The sequence below is a fragment of the Falco naumanni genome, chromosome Z (assembly GCF_017639655.2).
Source record: "Falco naumanni isolate bFalNau1 chromosome Z, bFalNau1.pat, whole genome shotgun sequence".
Classification (NCBI taxonomy): domain Eukaryota; kingdom Metazoa; phylum Chordata; class Aves; order Falconiformes; family Falconidae; genus Falco; species Falco naumanni.
In genome coordinates this window covers 22,752,473-22,770,841 of record NC_054080.1, presented here as the reverse complement: position 1 = coordinate 22,770,841, position 18,369 = coordinate 22,752,473, and the positions used below count along the sequence as shown (strand labels likewise).

General features: G+C 43.4%; 1 long non-coding RNA gene across 1 annotated transcript; it reads left to right on the top strand.

Annotated features, from left to right (window-relative positions):
* The first annotated feature begins 1,202 nt into the window (after positions 1-1,202).
* Positions 1,203-7,520, top strand: LOC121081356. Its single transcript, XR_005825655.1, has 4 exons — positions 1,203-1,375; positions 1,699-1,762; positions 3,717-3,850; positions 7,064-7,520. It is a non-coding gene; the product is annotated as an uncharacterized LOC121081356 (long non-coding RNA).
* Positions 7,521-18,369: the final 10,849 nt, after the last annotated feature.

The window sequence follows — 18,369 nt, the reverse complement described above, 5'->3', positions numbered from 1 at the left end:
ACTGTATACACCCACACGTGTGTTCCAGCAACTGCCTGATCCTTGCTCTGTGGTGTTTGCTATTTCGTAGCTATGCATTTCATTTTCCATGTGTTGATACCGATTTAGATAGTGAGGAGGCAGGAAGTCTTTCCTCTGACCCCTTCAATAAAGGTTAATCTCAGTTACAGATTTCCTGAGCTCCAGGCCCTAGGAAATGAACCTCCTCAGACTGGGCAGAGTGGGGAAGAGGAAGGTTCATTACTGTGGGGCCGCCATGCGTGGCACCTGTGGGGATGTAAGGGGAATGATAGAGAAATGGGTAGGGAGCCTGGAGAGGATGTGCAGTCGAGTGGTGTCTCTGAAAAGCATGTCTTTGTGTTAACTGACACCCACTGCCAAGCTATTGCTTTACAGGCATGGTCTAGCCCTTAATCACTGTACATTACAAGCCTGAACGGGATCATTTCCAGTGCTACACACTAATAATATTTATTAGAAGGTCCAATAAAGCTTTCCTCTGTAGTCAGGCTCTTATTGTATGGTGTCATTATTACATAAACAAGCCCTGGAAGGCTGTTTCCAGTTAGAGACGTGTAGCAGAAGGCTTAATCTGAGAGGCCCAGTAGGGTGTGATTTTAGGCTTTTTTTCTGTCTACATAACAGCAGACTAAATATTGAGGATGATTTGGGGACTACAGTGTTTCAGCCAAAAACATTCCTTGCAGTAAATTATTTCCCTTTTTTCCCCCTCCTTCACTTTAGAGACTTGGAGGGTTCGTGTTTTTGGTTTTGGTTTGGGGCTTTTTTTCTTTCTTTGTTTTCTTTTTTTTTTTTTATTCTGGGGAGTCTGTAGCCAGCATCAGCTTCCCATATGTTAGAGGCATCTCAGGGTTTATTAGTCAGCCTAAGTCAATTGAGATTTGCTGTATTTGCTTTCATAAAAGCTGTGTGTACTATATACTTCTTGAACTGGAAATCACACAATGCTCCTTATTTGCCTTCAATCACTAGCAGATGCAGAATGGTCAGATCATTTCCCTTTAAACCGACCTAAGGGATTAAAGGAATTTAAAGGAATTTCCAACTAACTAGTGCCTCTGCTTTCCCTGACTTTACTTCTTGAGCCTTCAGGGTCAGAGCCTCTGGTAACTTAATCTGTCTCTCCCTCCCCCTGATTTGTTCGCTTCCTTCCTTTTGTTTGCCTCCGGAGCAGTAACCGAGTAGCCAGGCTCAACTCCTGTGTTTGCTGGCTTCCAAATTGTTACACCAAACATTTGTGTAAATCTGGTGGGAAGTGGGCGCTCTGCTGGAGCACAGGAGTCTAAAATGCACCTTCATAGCAGTTTTCAACCTTTAATCCTCGGGTATTCATAGGCATGGAACTGCATCGAAGGTAAATGTGAAAAGCACGCCTGTTCAGATTTGCCATGCGAGGGTCCCAGTCTCTACTGGAAAAAGCTGTAGGGATATGAGAAGGACTGAAAACTGCCCTCCCGCGCAGCAGCCAGAGCACTGGGAACAGCGCAGGTCCCCCAGTGCTGATGAAAGCTGTCCCGCAGAAGAGGGGGCTGCAGGGGCTGACGCGCAGCAGAAATTGCGAAGTCCCACGGGGCGGGGAGGGAGGTGGGGGGAGGGGGGGGAGAGGAGGGCCACAATCTGCTTCCAATCAGGGATGGCTAATGGCAGTTCTGCATCTTTTGTTGGTTTTTGTTTCAGAAACCAGTTAGGAGCCTTTGTGTGGATTGTCTCAGCTATCAGGGGACAGGAGCTTACTCAGCAGGTGGTCATCGGAGAAGTGGCTGATGCCTTTAAAAATACCTCTGCCTCTTTTGTTCTCTGCCTGATGCCATGACTTTGGTGTTTCTAGTTTTGACATCTGCTCTTCATCCAATTACTCATTTTGACTATGTACTTGTAGGGCACGGAAGGGGCTTTCTTTCAAAGGCTCTGTGTCATTACTTTCTTTGCTGACTGCCATCTTCTCTATAAATCGGTTTCTGTTAAAAAAAACCCGAAATCAATCCCAGCAACCTTCTAATCAGGTTGGTGATCAAAAAAATCAAAACCAGCTTTGTTAGTGTTTTTCCTTGAATTTCTTAACGTGATGAGGGATTATAAAAAAAAATTGGTATTTAAAACTCTCACAGTGCATCATTAGTATCTGAAAGTTAGAAATTCTTAATTGACTGGATAAAAATCTTCAAAATATGAACAAAATCTTTCAAAGGAAGACAGTGATTTATGCCTTTTAATTACCAAGAATGGGGGTGGGGGGGGTGGGGGGGTGGGGGAGAAAAAAAAAGAATCTCTTGTTGATACTAGAACTGCCACCTCCCTCTTCAATGAATTATGGTCATCCAACAAGTGTAATTTAAATGCTTATTTTGCCTACACATTCGTGATTAAAAAGAGGAAAACATGTAAAGCATGAGAAGGCATATAATAATGCATGATTCTCTGGAATAATGTTGGATTTTTGGATATCAAGCAGTTGGCACTTACAGTTATCATTTATGTTATTTCTTCATTGTAAACCAACAGGTAAAACTTGTAATGATAGAGCAATGCCTAAGGTACCTCTGCATTCATGCAAAGTAGCCAGAAGTGTTTCCACCAATTTTGTCATTATGTCTTTGGAACTGAATTGAAAAAGCCCAAGGAAACCCAGAAAGATGTCAGGTTTATGATATCAATGGGATCTGAGGTCAGATACAGAGAGAAAAACTAAACGATGAATCTGAGGAAAAAAAAATAATAGTAGTCATTCTTTTTTTGAAGTTCAATCTTTTCTTGTTCAGTTTTTAGAAAGGAGGAAGGAAGTGTTAATGAAGCTGCTGTGTCTGCACAGCAGCCTTTTAATCCCGTGGCTCCTCCTTTTGTGCACTGCTCTAGGAAGTGCTATGCTGTGTCATTTGTTGCTTTTTGGCGACAGGGAAGAAAGTGATTATATAAGGTAAATAAAACCTTAACTGTGGGAAAGATGGAAGGAAAGACATTTTTCTTCATTTTTACACAGGCATCTTCCCATAAATGAAGGAGCAAGTTAAATGTTTCAGATGAGATGCAAATATCTAAATTAGCCTCGGAGTATGTGACTGTTTCTAGCAGCTCATGGAAATTTAGACTCGTTTAGCCTATCCAGGATGTACATATTGCTGAATCCTGAGTCCAAAATATTGTCTGTCATTCTTTTAGATGAAATTTCTCCATGTTACGCTGGTGAATGAGGCACATCTGTTAGTTGCCTCAGCAGAGAGGGACTGGGTAATTTCTCCCATTCATGCCGGTTTGGAAAAGAGGCACTGCCAGCTTGCTGGAAGTGACCTCTATGGATAAACCCATGGACAGAAGGAGTGTGAAGGGGTCTTTGGCCCAAGGATTTTACTGATGGAAAATGTGGGGGAAATTACTTGGTCCTTGGAAGTCCAAGGCAGGCAGGTAAACAGTTATAGCCAAAGGAGGGAGCTGCACAGCGACAGCTTGTGCTGCACAAATGCATCAGGTGGCAATCTAAACAGGTAGTATGAGATGTGGAGAGAGAGAGAGCTATCATTTAAATTGCTAAAATACATATTTTGTAGCGTGTTATACTCTTTTGTTTTAAATGATCCAACAGATGGTGGTACTTTCTTCCAAGTATTTAGGGAGGCTAGACTTGGCTTTCAGAACAGGGATGTTTTTTCTGATATTCAATCTACATTTATTTTGGCTTTCTTCCATCTTCTGACTCACAGTTATACCTTCTTGGACTAAGAACTCTGTGTGGCTCAATACTGCAGACCACCACATAGTCTCCAAGCTTGTTTGCTTCTGATGATGAAGAGGAGGAGGGTCTCAGAGGATCGCTCATAGTCAGTCCTTGACCTGGGTAATTTTGATGTCTTGCTGGTGTCTGCATCCTGCAGTTAATCATAGCAGCCGTTAATTGGTATTTAGCTGATCTTGCTGCATTTTAAGTCTCGAAATACTGAAAATGATTTCTGTAGAAGAAATCTCAGGACCTGTGGTTTTGATCATGCTGCTAAATCCTTTATTTATGCAAGTTCTCTGAACTTTCTCTGACGTGTTAGCAACTTTGTGTCTCACCTTAGTTGGCAAGAAATGAATATTGATGTTTGAGTTCAGTCACACCACTGCTATACAGATGCATATGATGGCTTTTTCATATGGTTTCATAAAATGTATTGCTCGCTTTTGCCACCACTTTTCTATTACAAGTTCTTTGCTAATTTTGACTTTTCTATTAGTTTTATTGAGCTTTTTTACCTTCACTGTTTTGCAAGTGCCTCCCTTCTGCTGAATATCTGTTTCAGTTTATTTTCCCTCAGACACGTTAACTTGCCTTTTTCATGTTGAATCTCGTTTTGTTACTTCCTGCCTATATTTCTGACCCCTCTAGGACACTTTGTTTTATGATTAAACAAACCTGTTCATGGGATCCTTGAAAGAAGAAATTGTGCATTTGTAGGTTTATTTGTATTGAATCATAGTGAAAATTACACCTTGAGGGAGGGCTTTATTACATTTAACTACTTAGCCAGGATTTATTAGAATAAACAGCATAGGAGTCAAGACCTTCCAGATGGGATCTCACTCAAAACTGTGCTTCAAAATATATATGTTGACTTGTGGGTTATCTACATATGATTCCTTTGATTAATGAAGCTTAGATCAGCCTAGATGAGTTACTCATTATTGTGGGTTCAGATACTCCAAAATGCTTTATATATCATGGATTTGGACAGGTTAAGTGTAGTGACTGAGGGGGAGTTTCCCTTTTCGAGGTACCTTGTGTGTGGGACCAATAATTTAAAACATCACATAAGAAAGAATTTACCTGTACACTGTGCTCTGCTGGGGTTAAAGTATTTATAGCATTTTCTGGACTCTGCCTTTTTTAAGGAGTCTTAGTTTTTGTCCTGCTGTACAGCAAAGGGAAATTCCAGCTCAAGGCCAATTAGAGGTTATGCAGTATTGGTGGGGGTTGAGGGAGAACTGAATTTCTGCACTGACATTGTTTTTTATCAGATCATAACTCTCATCTTATTTAAGAATATCGTAAGAATCAAAGCCATATTTTTCTGCTGATGTGTTGAAGAGCCCAAAACCTCCAGTTAAATATTGGATAGTTTGATTTTGTAGAAAGTTTATAGGAAAAGAAAGCATTTTGTCATGTAAGTGGAAGGGTTGTACTGAGCCAGGTTTTCATCTGTTGCATCAGTGTAATGCTAAATGAATTCTACTGATCCTAGTGGGATGACGTGGGATTTTTTTCTGGATTCACACTGGCCTCACTGAGATCAGAGTCTAACCTACTATTTTTTAATGGACTTTAGGGAAAGTACTGAGGCTATCTGAAGGATTTCAGCAATACACAGGGACTGTGTGAACATGTAACTTTTGCTTTAAATATACATATCACAATATTTTAGAGACAACAGCAGGGAAAAAAGTCCTTGGCAGGAGTGACTTACAGGCAAAATACTTTTTTTTCCTTCCCTATTTTTTTTTTTTAACACTACAGTGCTGGCAAAGTTTAAATAAGCACACTGCACAGCTATGGAAGAAATAAAACTCACAACTGTATTACATCAAAAACTGAAGCTCTGGCAAGCTAAAATCAAAGCCCATGTCAAGTACATCAAGATCACCATCAGGCTTTGTCTGCCTGCTCAAAGAGCTTACTCTTGATAAAGGGGAAAAAGGCAGGAGGGAGCAAGGTTTTACACTCATAACTCACGTTCCATATCACATAACAGCTGCTCTGGGCTTTGTCTCATCCTTGAAACCTATTCTTCACTGAGGAATGAAAGAAAGGAATGAGAAATCCACAGGAGGAGGTGTGCAGTGCCTGTGCAGAGATTCTCGCCATGCTGACAGCTTGCTGTAATGCCATTTAAATGTAACCACCACCAGCTAAGGAAACAGGAACATGGCTGTGTACTGCGTGTGCCTTCCCCTTACCCCCTGCACACTTGTGCTCATTACAGCTCTTTCTTTAAACTGCTGGCTAGACAGCTGGCAATGCCTCAGAGGAGTGCCGAGTAAGGGAGCATATAAATTACTGTTGCGTTTTACGGCCAAGATAAACTCAAACTGCAGGGTTATAGCCTGAACTGACACACAAAAAAGAGAACCTAGCAGGCCTCTGAAAAGCAAAGGGAAAAAGAAAGAAAGCAAGCATGTTTTGGCGAACCTACAAGTCATGTGGTGGGGGTAGGGGGGAAGCAAAGCCATATAAAATGTAGAGCTTCTTTAGGTCTGCAGAGAAAAACAAGGTTAATACTTCTGTGCATGCAACCGTAAATCTGTAATTTAAAATTAGTTGGGTTTTTTTTTAAATAGCTGTGGGCTTGTTTGTACTGTGTCATCACTGTAGATTTGCAAAGATGGTAAAGGATGTGTGGTGATAATTTCTGTATTATGCATTTTATTAAGTGAAGCTTAGTAAACATGTAATTTCAAGTGGGTCAGTGCTTGGATAGTTTCCAGATGAACACTGAGCAGGTTGCTCTGCTTGGAACTGTCTGTGCTGGCTCTGTGCCTCCCATATGGGATAGGCTATAGCTTGTTTGAAACAATGAGTTCAAGATACCCTGGAGTGTGAAATAGTTATTAAGGTTAAAATATTATTTCAGCTCCATGGTCATTTGCAATACACTTTACACAGGAAAGAACAAACAGTGGTTCCTGATTTGAGGAGCTTTATTTAATCCTGCACCCACTGTTGGATAGGTTATACTAGAGAACACAGAATTTCTTTGAATGCAGGCATGGCTCTAGGCTGCAGCTTGTAATACCAGGTGACAAATATTCAGATATTTCTATATAGGCCCTCCAGTTCGTTACCTAACACCACTGCAAGTGTACCCTGGGAGTGCCACATAGTTCATGCAACAAAGAGAAGCTGAAAATGTATACAGGTTGACTCGTTCCCTTGGGAAATGGTGCTCAAGTATCAGAAGACCCACAAAGTAAGTACTGGAATTACTTTCAAAAAACTGTGGACTGGATTGCAGTGTGTGGTGTGTGTTACTGCTCTGCTGCAAGGAACCATAAAACATGAAGCTTTATCTTTCAGCCGGAAACCCTGGAACCTCTGGGAGACCACGATCTAAATCAAGAATCAAAATACTTCCCCAGCGCAACTGCAAATTGAAAAGAAGCCCTAGTACTGTGCTGGCAAATATATGGATGGAAGATGACTTCAAAACGCTTAAAAGGTTCCCAGAGCAACTTGGTGACTTTTCTAGGTGAGAAAGATATTAATGTCAGGTATGTACTTGTTATGATTTGTGGATGCCTGAGAGGTGAGAAAGGGAGCTTTCAAGAAAAGCAATTATTTGTTTGCTGTATGTTAACAGTATGATGGTGTTTGTTTAAAAGTTATCATACTGCACAAATAAAATGTCATGGCTAAGGAAAGTGAGGCAAAATGCTCTACACAGTTTATTACAATAGAAGTCCTGCAAAGACAAACCATACCATGGTTTTGACCTTTCAAAATCAAACCCATGCTGCCTTCAATCAACACTGTACTGTCTATACCAAGCTGAAAGACTGAGTTTAACAAGACTTTTCTGATTTCAGTTCAATTTTTAAAAAGTTATTATACTAGGATCTAGTACAAGGAGGAAAGGCTGAAGGAAATGTCTGACAGAAATCTCATGAAATTTAACAAGGAGAAGTATAAAGTCCTGCACCTGAGGAGGGACGACCCCAGGCACCAGTATGTGCTGGGGGCTGCCCAGCTGGAAATCAGGCTGGCCAAAAAGGCCCTGAGTGTCCTGGTGGACATCAAGTTGAGCATATGCCAGCAATGTGGCCTTGCTGCAAAGAAAGTGAATGGTATCCTGGGCAGCATTAAACAATTTATTACCAGCAGGTTGAGGGAGGTGATCCTTCCTCTCTGTTCAGCACTGGTGGGGCCACACCTGGGGTACTTTCAGTGCTGGGCTCCCCAGTACAAAACAGACACTGTCACATACTGAAGAGAGTCAAGGGAAGGGCCTCAAAGATGATGAAGGGACAGGAGCTTCTCTCCTATGAGGAAAGGCTGAGAGAGCTGGGTCAGTTTGTTATGGGGGACCTCATCAATGTGTATAAATACCTGCAGGGAGGGTGCAAAGAGGACACAGCCAGGCTCTTTTCAGTGGTGCCCAGTGCCAGGACCAGAAGCAGTGGACACACACTGAAACACAGGGGCTTCCCTCTGAACATCAGGAAATACATTTTTACTGTGAGGGTGACACAACAGTTCACTGACCTTAATGATAAATCTCTAGCAGCTTCTTTTCAGGTTTTGTTCTTAATAGTGAGAGAAGTGCTGGAAGATGACTGGAAAATGTTGCTGAAAATTGGAAGAAACAAGTACTAGAACAAACAATACTGCCTGGGAGATGGGCTACACAGCTGTACTGTTCTGTACACACATTGAAGTACTGATGTTCTAACGTGCTCGTAGTATTTGCCAGATTCTGCTTCGATAAGGAAATACACTAAGAATTACTTTCTTGTGAGATGAGCCACCACAGGAAAGATGTACCAGAGAAGACATGTTCTCCCAAACCGCAGCCAAAGCCTCGTGCCTCAGCATTGCTTTTACATTGTCATGTTTGCACAATGAACTTTATTAAAGCAAATACACCAGCCAAATTACTTGTACTAGTTTTTGGTAGTAGCTATTATTTTTATACAGTTCTTATACTAGTTACTGCTGCAGTTACTGCTACGAACATGTCCCTACAGCTCTCTCCTCTTCGCTTGGCAACCCACTCAGCCCACAGACACAACCCTTCTTTCCCAAGCTATTGCGTTGAACAACATTGCAGGGTTAACAGCAAAGGCCACCTGATTTGCAACTCACTTCTTCCTGTGCTAGGCCTTTAGGGATGCTCCAGCACTTGGAGGAGACCCTTCTTACCCTGCCAAACTCCAGTCACTTAGCTCTGCCCACAGGTTCCCAAGGTGTATTGTCCTCATGCTTAGTCCAGGCTTTCTTAAACCTCCCTGAGCCTGATTCAAATGCTGAAGGGAACAAAAGTGCTGATTCCTACTTGCACTATATCAAACCGGTCCTCTACACAAAAAATACTTGAAGCAGTAGGGAGAATATTGACTCTAGAAAGTTGACAGGATTATTGATTTTGTTCATTTGCTTTCTGGATTTTAAATGTCAAATAAAAACATAGGAACCCATTCAAAGAAACAGAGGCAGTTTCCTATCTCCCATTTATATCATTTGCAAAACGTACTTAGTGTTTTACCTTCAGTTGATCCTACAGAGTAGCCACAGAGAAACTGCTTAAATCCGGGAGCATCACATGGGTACCAGGACTGCCCAGACAAAAGGAGGGTGGTTTAAATCACAGAGCCCTTCTTAGGCTCAGAAATGGGGAGAAACTGGGCAGAGATTTTGATCTCCCTTCACCTGCACTACTTGGGAAATGCATTTCCACACGGAGCTGAGGAACCCAGAGGGAAATAAAGGAGTCCAGATTGCAGCTATTCAGGGCACAACATGTCCAAGGCCACGCAATGTTCAGAGGAGGAGACACTCCACAAACCCAGCAGCCTGGGCACCGGCTGCAGCACCAGCACTGTCCATCCATCACAGCTCTTGCCCAAGCATGCTCTCAGGAGGGAGCTCCAAAGCCACCACTACAGCAAAGAGGGCAGCGACACTTCTGGATGTGGGGGAAGTGCCCAGCTGGATAACCTCCACCATGGGACACTGTGATGCCTAACGCTGCAGCCCTCCCTCTCCTTCCCTGGCTGCCAGCTCCTACCGACAACGGGACACAGCACTGCCCTGGCATCACCTACACCATTTCAAGACCGTTGGATTTACTGCTCCACTCTCAAGTCCAAACACCTGCAGCTCTGGAAATGACAAGCAACAACCGCTATTCAGCAGCAGCTCCTTTGGCTGCTGCAGCATGCCAGCACACGGGCACCAGGCTCTGATGTCACCGCCATTAGGCACAGCATCATGGAGACATTTGAGAACTTCCACTTAGTACCCGCAGCCAGCTGGTGTCAACTCATTAGTGCTTGCTGTCTGGCCGGACCAAGCCCAACTGCCCAGAGAAATGCCCACAGCTAGGCACCACTTTGGTCTAACCCTGTCAAGAGAGTTTGAAAGGGGGCCATCTTCAGGAGAAATATCTCCTGCTTTGCTTCAGATGAGCTCTTTGAATGGACAGACTCAACTTCCTCTGTCCCTCCAGGACGGATCAAAAGCGCACCTTGTGATGCTGATCTAGCATCCCTCAAGGATGAAAAACATTTCCAAGCATGCAGGGGGGACCACAAAACCAACAGAGTTCATTGCATTTCTTTAGAGGAGACCTCTGGTGAAACTGATGATTTCACATCCCTCATTTTTCCAAAGAAGCTTTGAAGAGTTCTCCAAAGCAATTGGTTTCCATCCATTCAGTGGGTTGATGATGGCATCATGTTGCCATCGACAAGGAACCCCTCAAAAAGGAGGTGCTGGCACATACCTTTCTGTGCCACTGTTTTTAAAACTGACAGCATGACAAGTTTCCTTCATCAGCTCCACCTCTATGCATTTACCATAGTACAACAGGAGTCAAAAATGTCTGACTCGCTTGGTGAATTTCTGGCAGAAGCAAAAGCATCTTCTGCTCATAGCAAGGTACATCACATCCCCTGTGCATGAACTGACTCTCACAGCAATTGTAGCACAAAAGCTTCACCTTCCAGTATCATAAGCCTTGGCAATGGAAGAAAGAAGGGCAGGAAACGCTTAGAGATTCATTCCTTTCTCATCGTTTCAGATGAAAACACAAGGGTGGCCATTATATCACAGAACCAGAGCATAACCTTTTGTTCTGCCTAAGCTTTAGGTTTCAAATGCCCAATAGAACTTGCAAAGACCCATGTTGGTCTTTTGCTGTTACAACACTCAGTTCTCCTGTCTTGGTGTTTCCCCACTCCAAAGACTAACTCTTCTTCTTGCTTCTACTACAACCCCATCTTCAAGAGAAGTGATCCCCACTCGCTTGAGAGGTTGCCCTGGTTTTGACTGGGATAGAATTAATTTTCTTTTCAGTAGCTGGTGCACATGCTGACAGCACACGGATGGGTATGGCTGTGGCTGGGTGGTGTTTACACTCAGTCAAGGACTTATTATTTTCTCAGGCCCTGCCAGCAAGAGGGCTGGGGGTGCATGGGAAATTGGGAGGAGACACAGCCAGGACTGGTGACCTGAACTAGCCAAGAGGTATTCCGTACCATATGACGTCATGCTGAGTATATAAACTGGGGAAAGAGGAAGGAAGGGGGGGACATGTGGCATTATGGTGTTTGTCTTCCTGAGTAACCATCACACAGGATGGAGCCCGGCTGTCCTGGGGATGGCTGGACACCTGCCTGCCCATGGGAAGCGGTGAATGAATTCCCTGTTTTGCTTTGCTTGCCTATGCATCTTTTGCTTTACCTATTACATTGTTTTATCTCAACACTCGAGTTTTACATTCCTTTCTGATTCTCCTCCCCATCCCTCCAAGTGAGGGGGAGTGAGCGAGTGGCTGCGTGGTGCTTGGTTGCCACCCGGGGTTAAACCAGAACAACAAGCAAAGAGTTGGCCACCAGAGGAGAGCAGCAGCTGCATTTCCACCGGTGCCAGCTCTGGAGGAAAACCACTCCAGAGGCAGCCCAGATGTGCAGCGTGGGGGTGCAGCCGCAGCTGCCAGACCTCGCGCCCCCTCCCTTTCCCTGCCACCGCAGCGCAGCCAGGCCCTGCCCGGCCCCCAGCAGCGGCTCCTGCCGCCCCCGCCCCTCCAGCCAGCCAGGGCACAGCTCCCACGGACAGCCGGGCACCTGCACAGAGGGCCGGGGTCTCCCGCCCTCCTGCCCCTGCACCGGGCGCAGCGGCTCTGCCGGCCCCGGGGCTGCCCCGCGGCCTCACCTCGGGCACCTGGGGCTCCCGTGGCTGTCCACGCTGGCAGCAGCCCCTGCTCTGGCCGTGCCAGGGCCACCGAACGCCCACTCCCCAGCCACCCCTCGCTGCCCAAACCTGACCGCCACAGGCAGCGGGCTGGGACCCTGCTGCTCGCTGTGGCGGATCAGGAGACCCACCAGGTACCAAGCCAGCAGCGTCAGGTACCTGGAAGCTGTCGCAATAAGAAACCCCACCCAGCCGTCCTGTCCTGTCCTGCTCATACAGCCGAATCCCAGACCGACTTTCTAGTTCACCAGTCAAAGCAGAACCAGCTGATCCAGAAGCAATTACTGATTTCTTGTAACAATCAAGCTCAGATTCTACTAAATCCCAGATCTCTCACCTCACTTGAGAGCTTTCCAAATTTTCGTAAAGTCATACAGAAGCAAACCAATGTGGGAATGCAGCTTTGAGTAAGGGTCTGAGGTGGAAACAGTCTTCCTACTAAAACCTAACCACCAAAATCATTACTGCTAACAATGCTGATCCGGAGCTGGGGATGCCGCTTGTACCGAGGCAGGTGCTGAGAACTTCTGGCCTTGCAATGTCACCTCCCGCAGAGGGCAGGCAAATTGTGCCTCACTTCGGTTTTCTCACCCCCTGGGCTCCACCACAGAGGGGCTGAACCCCAGGGGTGAGCAAGAATATCCCCTGGGGTGTGCAGAGGCACTAGAACTATATTTAGTTCATACAAAAAAAAAAAAAAAAAAGCTCTACAAATAAATTAAGCTTTACTAACATTTAACATAGAAAATGACACCACTGTAACCACTTGCTCTGCATGTCAGAGCATCCCATGTCATACACAATGCCAAGGTCTCCTGAGGGAAGAGTATGTGTCCAGGGCACAGAGATCTTCACAGGAGTGCCCTCCCCCCTCATCTGCTTGTTTTCAGTGTATTGCCACTGTGACTGAACAAGAAACTCCTACCAGGAAAGAAGACGCAGAGGACATGGGCCAGGGCAATGTGCCCATGAAGCTCAGAGAAGCTTCAGAAGCTCAGATCAGCCTGGGACTGATCACAGCTGCTGAAAGCAGCTGACCTGATCTCAACACCAAAGGGACCTGGTGGTGACCTTTGTTTCAGATCAGGGGTCCTCAAACTACAGCCCGCGGGCTGGATACGCCCCCCAGGGTCCTCAATCCGGCCCCCAGTATTTACAGACACCCTGCCCCCCCGCCGGGGGCTGGGGGGGAAACCAAGCAGCCGCAGATGGCTGCCTGCCACTGCATCCGCGCCGCCCCCCTGGTTAAACAGTGTGAGGACCCCGTCTTAGATTAACAGCTATCAACAGTGGAGTGGTGGTCAGCTGATGGTGGGAAGGTTTCTCCCTCAGTTCATTCAAAGAACTTGAATGTCTTCCTGAGTTACACAGGTCAACATAGGGGGAGTGAGTAAGTGGCTCTGCTCAGCACAGAGTACCTAAAAACTAATGAAAGGCGTTCATAGAGAGCATCGGAGTTGAGATGCCTTCAACCCACAGATGCCTTTCTGGCAATTGGGGATGCCCAGTGTCATGATGGTGAGCACGCTAGGGAGACCAATAATGGGAAGCACATTGTCATCGTGATTAAAATGTTTATTGCAATTGCTACATATATTTTGCTAAGTCTGTATCACTCTGCTAAATCAGAAATTCCTTGTAACAAAGTATCTTCAGATAAGTAAAACTGATATTAAACATTACACATTCCATGTATGGAATATACAAAATAACCTGGTCAGAGAGCAGCAGACTCTGACAAGGAGGTTCCTCTTGAACAAAAGGAAACACTTTTTCAGTGTGAGGGTGACTGGGCACTGGTACAGTTTGACCAGAGAAATTGTGGAGTCTTACACCTTGGACATGTGCAAAAACTGTCTGGACACGGTCCAGGGCACCCAGCTTTAAGTGGCCCTGCTTGAGCAGGGAGGTTGAATCAGATGAAATCCAGAGGTCCCTGCCAGCCTGAACTGTTCAGTCACTCCGTGATTCTCAGAATCATGTTTTGCCTTACAGGTAAGCATGTTGACTCTCTCCTCTTCAGGCATTTCTAGCCATGGTCCTTCCTAAGCCAGGAATTCTTACACAATGGTTTGGGTTGTGCTGGTTACATTCACATCCTGAGTCGGTTTTGTGATGCTAAAAAATGCTGAGTCTTTGTAATATACAATGGAAATGTGGAAAAGATTGTGTTCAAAGAGCGTTCAAAACAGATGTGACTTGGAGTTCACTAGAGCCTTCCTGAAAGGCACTGGGTCACCCCTGCTATGTGTAGCAGTACTGGGAGGCAGACTGGTGTGTGCTGCCCTGTTACCTGGCAGCCCGGAGGCTATGTCCCTGCTCTGGTGTGCAGAGCATTACACACGCTCAAGGTGCTGAACCTCTGCGAACACAGTGAGGGGAAAAAATCAGAACTACCAGAGGGGGCCCTTTTGTGTCATACAGCTAAAGAGAGGAAATCTGTTTTTTATAGAGAACTTGTCCATTCCCTTCTTAATGGAAATATAAAACTCCTGGGACTAACCCTATATTTTCTGTAAAAGGGTGGACTGAGCCCAAGTGCAGATTACCTGTCACTTCCATAATTATTACACTTCTAGGAACACCTTTTCATCTCCAGAGATTTCTCCCTGGGTCCAGCAGAGCACCTCTATGATGTCCTAAACCTGGCATTGATATATAGTGTCACCAGTATGTGACTGGACATAAAAGCTATCTAAATACTGTAATCTGTTCTCAGCCCACAATAACACACACACTTGCATCCTTTCTGCTGTCTGTCATGAATGACGATGCCTGACAAGTACAGGTAAGAGGCCTCATAACATTGCTTGCAAGCAGATAGGGTTTGGGATTTTTTTTCATCCATGAGGGAACTATGTAGTTATAGTTCCATGGCTGTGAGCTCTTCCAGTCAGATAAAGGCAGCTATGGGAAATGTCTTCCATTTTTAAATAGACACATAATTCCCAGGTTCTCCTATTAGATTTCTTTCATTACAAATGAATGGTAATTCTTACCTGGAATTCAGTTTAAGTTCTACATAAAGCAATGATTACATAGATTACCATTTAGTGCTTTGGTGGCTAAATGTTTCAAAAGCGACTCTTCTGAGGTTCTAATGCTAGCTTTGCTTTGAAAATAGGCTTCCAATGACTAAATTAAGCTTCTGGTCAATAAAAGAAAAAAATACACATTTCTGTTAAATTATTAGCTTTTAACATCACTAAGTCATACATAGCAGTACTGTGAACTGCTTTTGCAACTAGAAAAAGAACATTTCTTCAAAGGAATTTTGAAGTTATGTCGTGATTTGTTCCTCTAAACATTATACTCATTCAAGACAGCTTTCAACAGTTATATTAGCTCAAATTTTAAACCAATGCTGCAACTTTTTGACAACCACACTGCAATCTAAAATAGATGTAGTAACATGTTGCCTTGTGATTGAAAGAGCCAGATTACTGCCTTTAAAAAACATGCCCTCCAAACCGTTATTTTGTTTCTTTTGAAGACAGACATTTGCTGAAGTGTCTGTCACATGGTCAGCTGTTTTCATGGAAAGTTGCCTTTATAAAGGTTTGGATAGTCACCGAGCTATTCTCTTTAGAAAACTCATACTTCCTATGACACTAAGTAAGGCATCAAGTGGTATCAGAGGTTAAGACGTGCTTCAACCTTTGCTGCTAAATTTTAATTGTCTCATCAGGGCTTCATATTTTATTCCTGCAGTTTCTCTTCCCAAATCATCTCCATTTCTCAATAATTATACCAGATTTCTCTAACTTGTTGCTTCCCACTGCAGGCTCTTTAGGTTGGATCACGTCATATGTTGCCATGTTTCACAGTTGAATGGCTTGCTGCTCACTCACATGACTCTCATAATTGTATAAGAAAGGCCACATATATGGCCTTTTTTTAAAAAAAAATTATTTGTATTTATGGAGTTTAATTTACGGAGACAAACTCTAGAGGATAACCAATGAGGTCTTGGTATTGTAAAGTGCAGACCAGCTGAAGATCAAAGCATTGTTCTTAGTTTTGGATTCAGTTTTTCCTGGATACTCTAAACTTCTTTTGCAATTATTTCTGATGTGTTACATATTCCATTTACTGGATATATATATGGGCCTCGCACCTCATCTTTATTTTCTGTATATGGAAGTTATTTTGGGTTTTTTTGATAGTGATATAATTTCAGTAACAACTTTCAATAACATTTACAGTTTATCCTTGATTTGAAGGGGAATAAAAGGACATTAATAAGCAGTAAAGCCATCCTAAAGCCAGCCTCATTACAATAAATAGCCACTGTTTTTTCATTTTCAGGTGTATTTCATAGAATGGGTATGGATATATAATTCATCTGGGCTTCTCCATTTTTCCTGGCTGTCACACGAGACAGCGTAAGTATTTCTTGTTATAAATGTGAAGATAAGCAAATTCTGCAAGTACTGTAGAGTGCTTTTCACCAATAAATGGTAATAATACAGAAAAGAATGGTCTTAATGAAAAAAGACACAAGTACAGTAATGAATGCAATTTTTCAAATAGAAACACAGCCTTTCAAAACAAAAAAGTGTGTGGTCTCTGAAATCTATCCTAGATAAAACTGTGCATAGCCATAGCCAAAGTACGTCAATCAATTCCTCACTTGCTTTTCTTTGAAAAGGAAATAAAATCACAAGTACACAGAATGTGGAACAAATTACTGGAAGCATGGAGATAAATCAATTATTCACCATTTATTACAAAATAAAATGGCTCAACAATTGATAAATATAAGGTATGCTAATGCCTAAACCATGACTAATACACATGGGTTTATTTCTGTCTTTATTACGTTTTGCTTTTAATATAGGCCTTTAAAAGAGAGGGGATATTTTTATGTGGAAAATTTACAAGGGAAAAATTTTCCATTCCATTCCATTTTTGGTGATTTCATGCGCCTGAGATTTCACTCTTCCATAAAATTCCTCTGGGATAAAGGATATTTTTCACATTGAATTATACAAATGTTTGAGAAGGCACTTCTGTGTGAAATGTCATGCTCTGCAGTTCTGATCAGATGCTTAAGAGGAATCGTGGCCACATTTTAAATTTGTATTTTGAAGGAAGATACCAGTAAAACTGAAGAAAAGATTATTATCTTGACCAGCTGGCTGTTGAAATGCTCCTATGTATTTCTAATTTGCTACAGGACTGAAAAAATAAAGATCATTCTTTCTTAAAGAAAAGAAACAGTGTTCCTGATACTCCAAGGGAGCCTTAATGTATGACATATTTGTGAAGGGAGTGAGATGATTTCACAGAGCCTTGTCTGCTGATAGATCATCTGCCACAGTGTGAGCTCCCAATAAATTCCTTGGGTTGGAGAAAGGGATATACTGTGATTTCAGTTGAGAAAGAGGAAATGGACCCTGGCTTTCATGTCTAAGGATTTTGCTTTCCGGAGGTAAGTCTTGAAAGAGCTGATTCCCCTGAAACTCCTGTTTCTGAGACAAGAAATTTTGCTTTGAATTGTGTGTGGGAGGGATGCCACAATCTTTTTCTTAGGGATGAAGGGGCCAGATTACCACGAAAGAATCCTAAAGCCCCTCTTTCTGCATTACAAAGAAGTTCCTTGTGCTGGGCAAGCTCTAGTGAAAACGGCTTGCTAGGAGTCAGATAGCAAGCAGGAAGGGCCATGATGCCTCTGCTAAACAGCAGAGCAGACCATGGTATGCATAGTTTGTTGGAAGACAGACACGATCTTGGGGCTATTGCAGACATGCTAAGGACCTCACCAGCTCCTGGACCGACCAAACTGTGGCTGAAAGCTGTCCTCCTGGCTGTCTTCTCCCTTGGCTGCCAGCTCTGCGTTTCACCTGCAGGACATGGTTGCAAAGCTCAATTCTGTGGTCTGAGGCAGCACCCAGCTTTAAGTGACTGCAGGAATTCAGCAAGTTTGCACGCACATAAGTGCCTCTCTGGCTGAAGGGCAGGAGATGGGTTGCAGTCTGTGATGAAGTATCAGAGCAAACAACGTGCATAGAATGCTAAAGGAATGCAAATGCAACCCCAAATGCTGCATGAATCAGTCCTTTAGACCAAATAGGTCTTCGTGCAATCTCGGTTCCTTATGTTGTAGTTCATGCTCTAAATAACTTTGAATCAGTTTGATGGGGGACACCAAATTTATGTGAAATGAAGTTTCTTTGGCTTTGCTGAATCACATTAATCCCTCTAGTTCTTCAGTGTTACCATTTAATCTCTGATTTAACCAACATGTGTGAAATATCATGGCTCAAAGATAAAGCAGCATTTTAAAGCAATCATTCTGCCTATAAAGGACTGCAAGTGATGAAAGAATAGAAAAAACCTAGGTAATACAGATTAGAGATTTTCTGAAGTTTTTTGAATTGGCTGAACTATATCTCCAAAAGATAGATGCT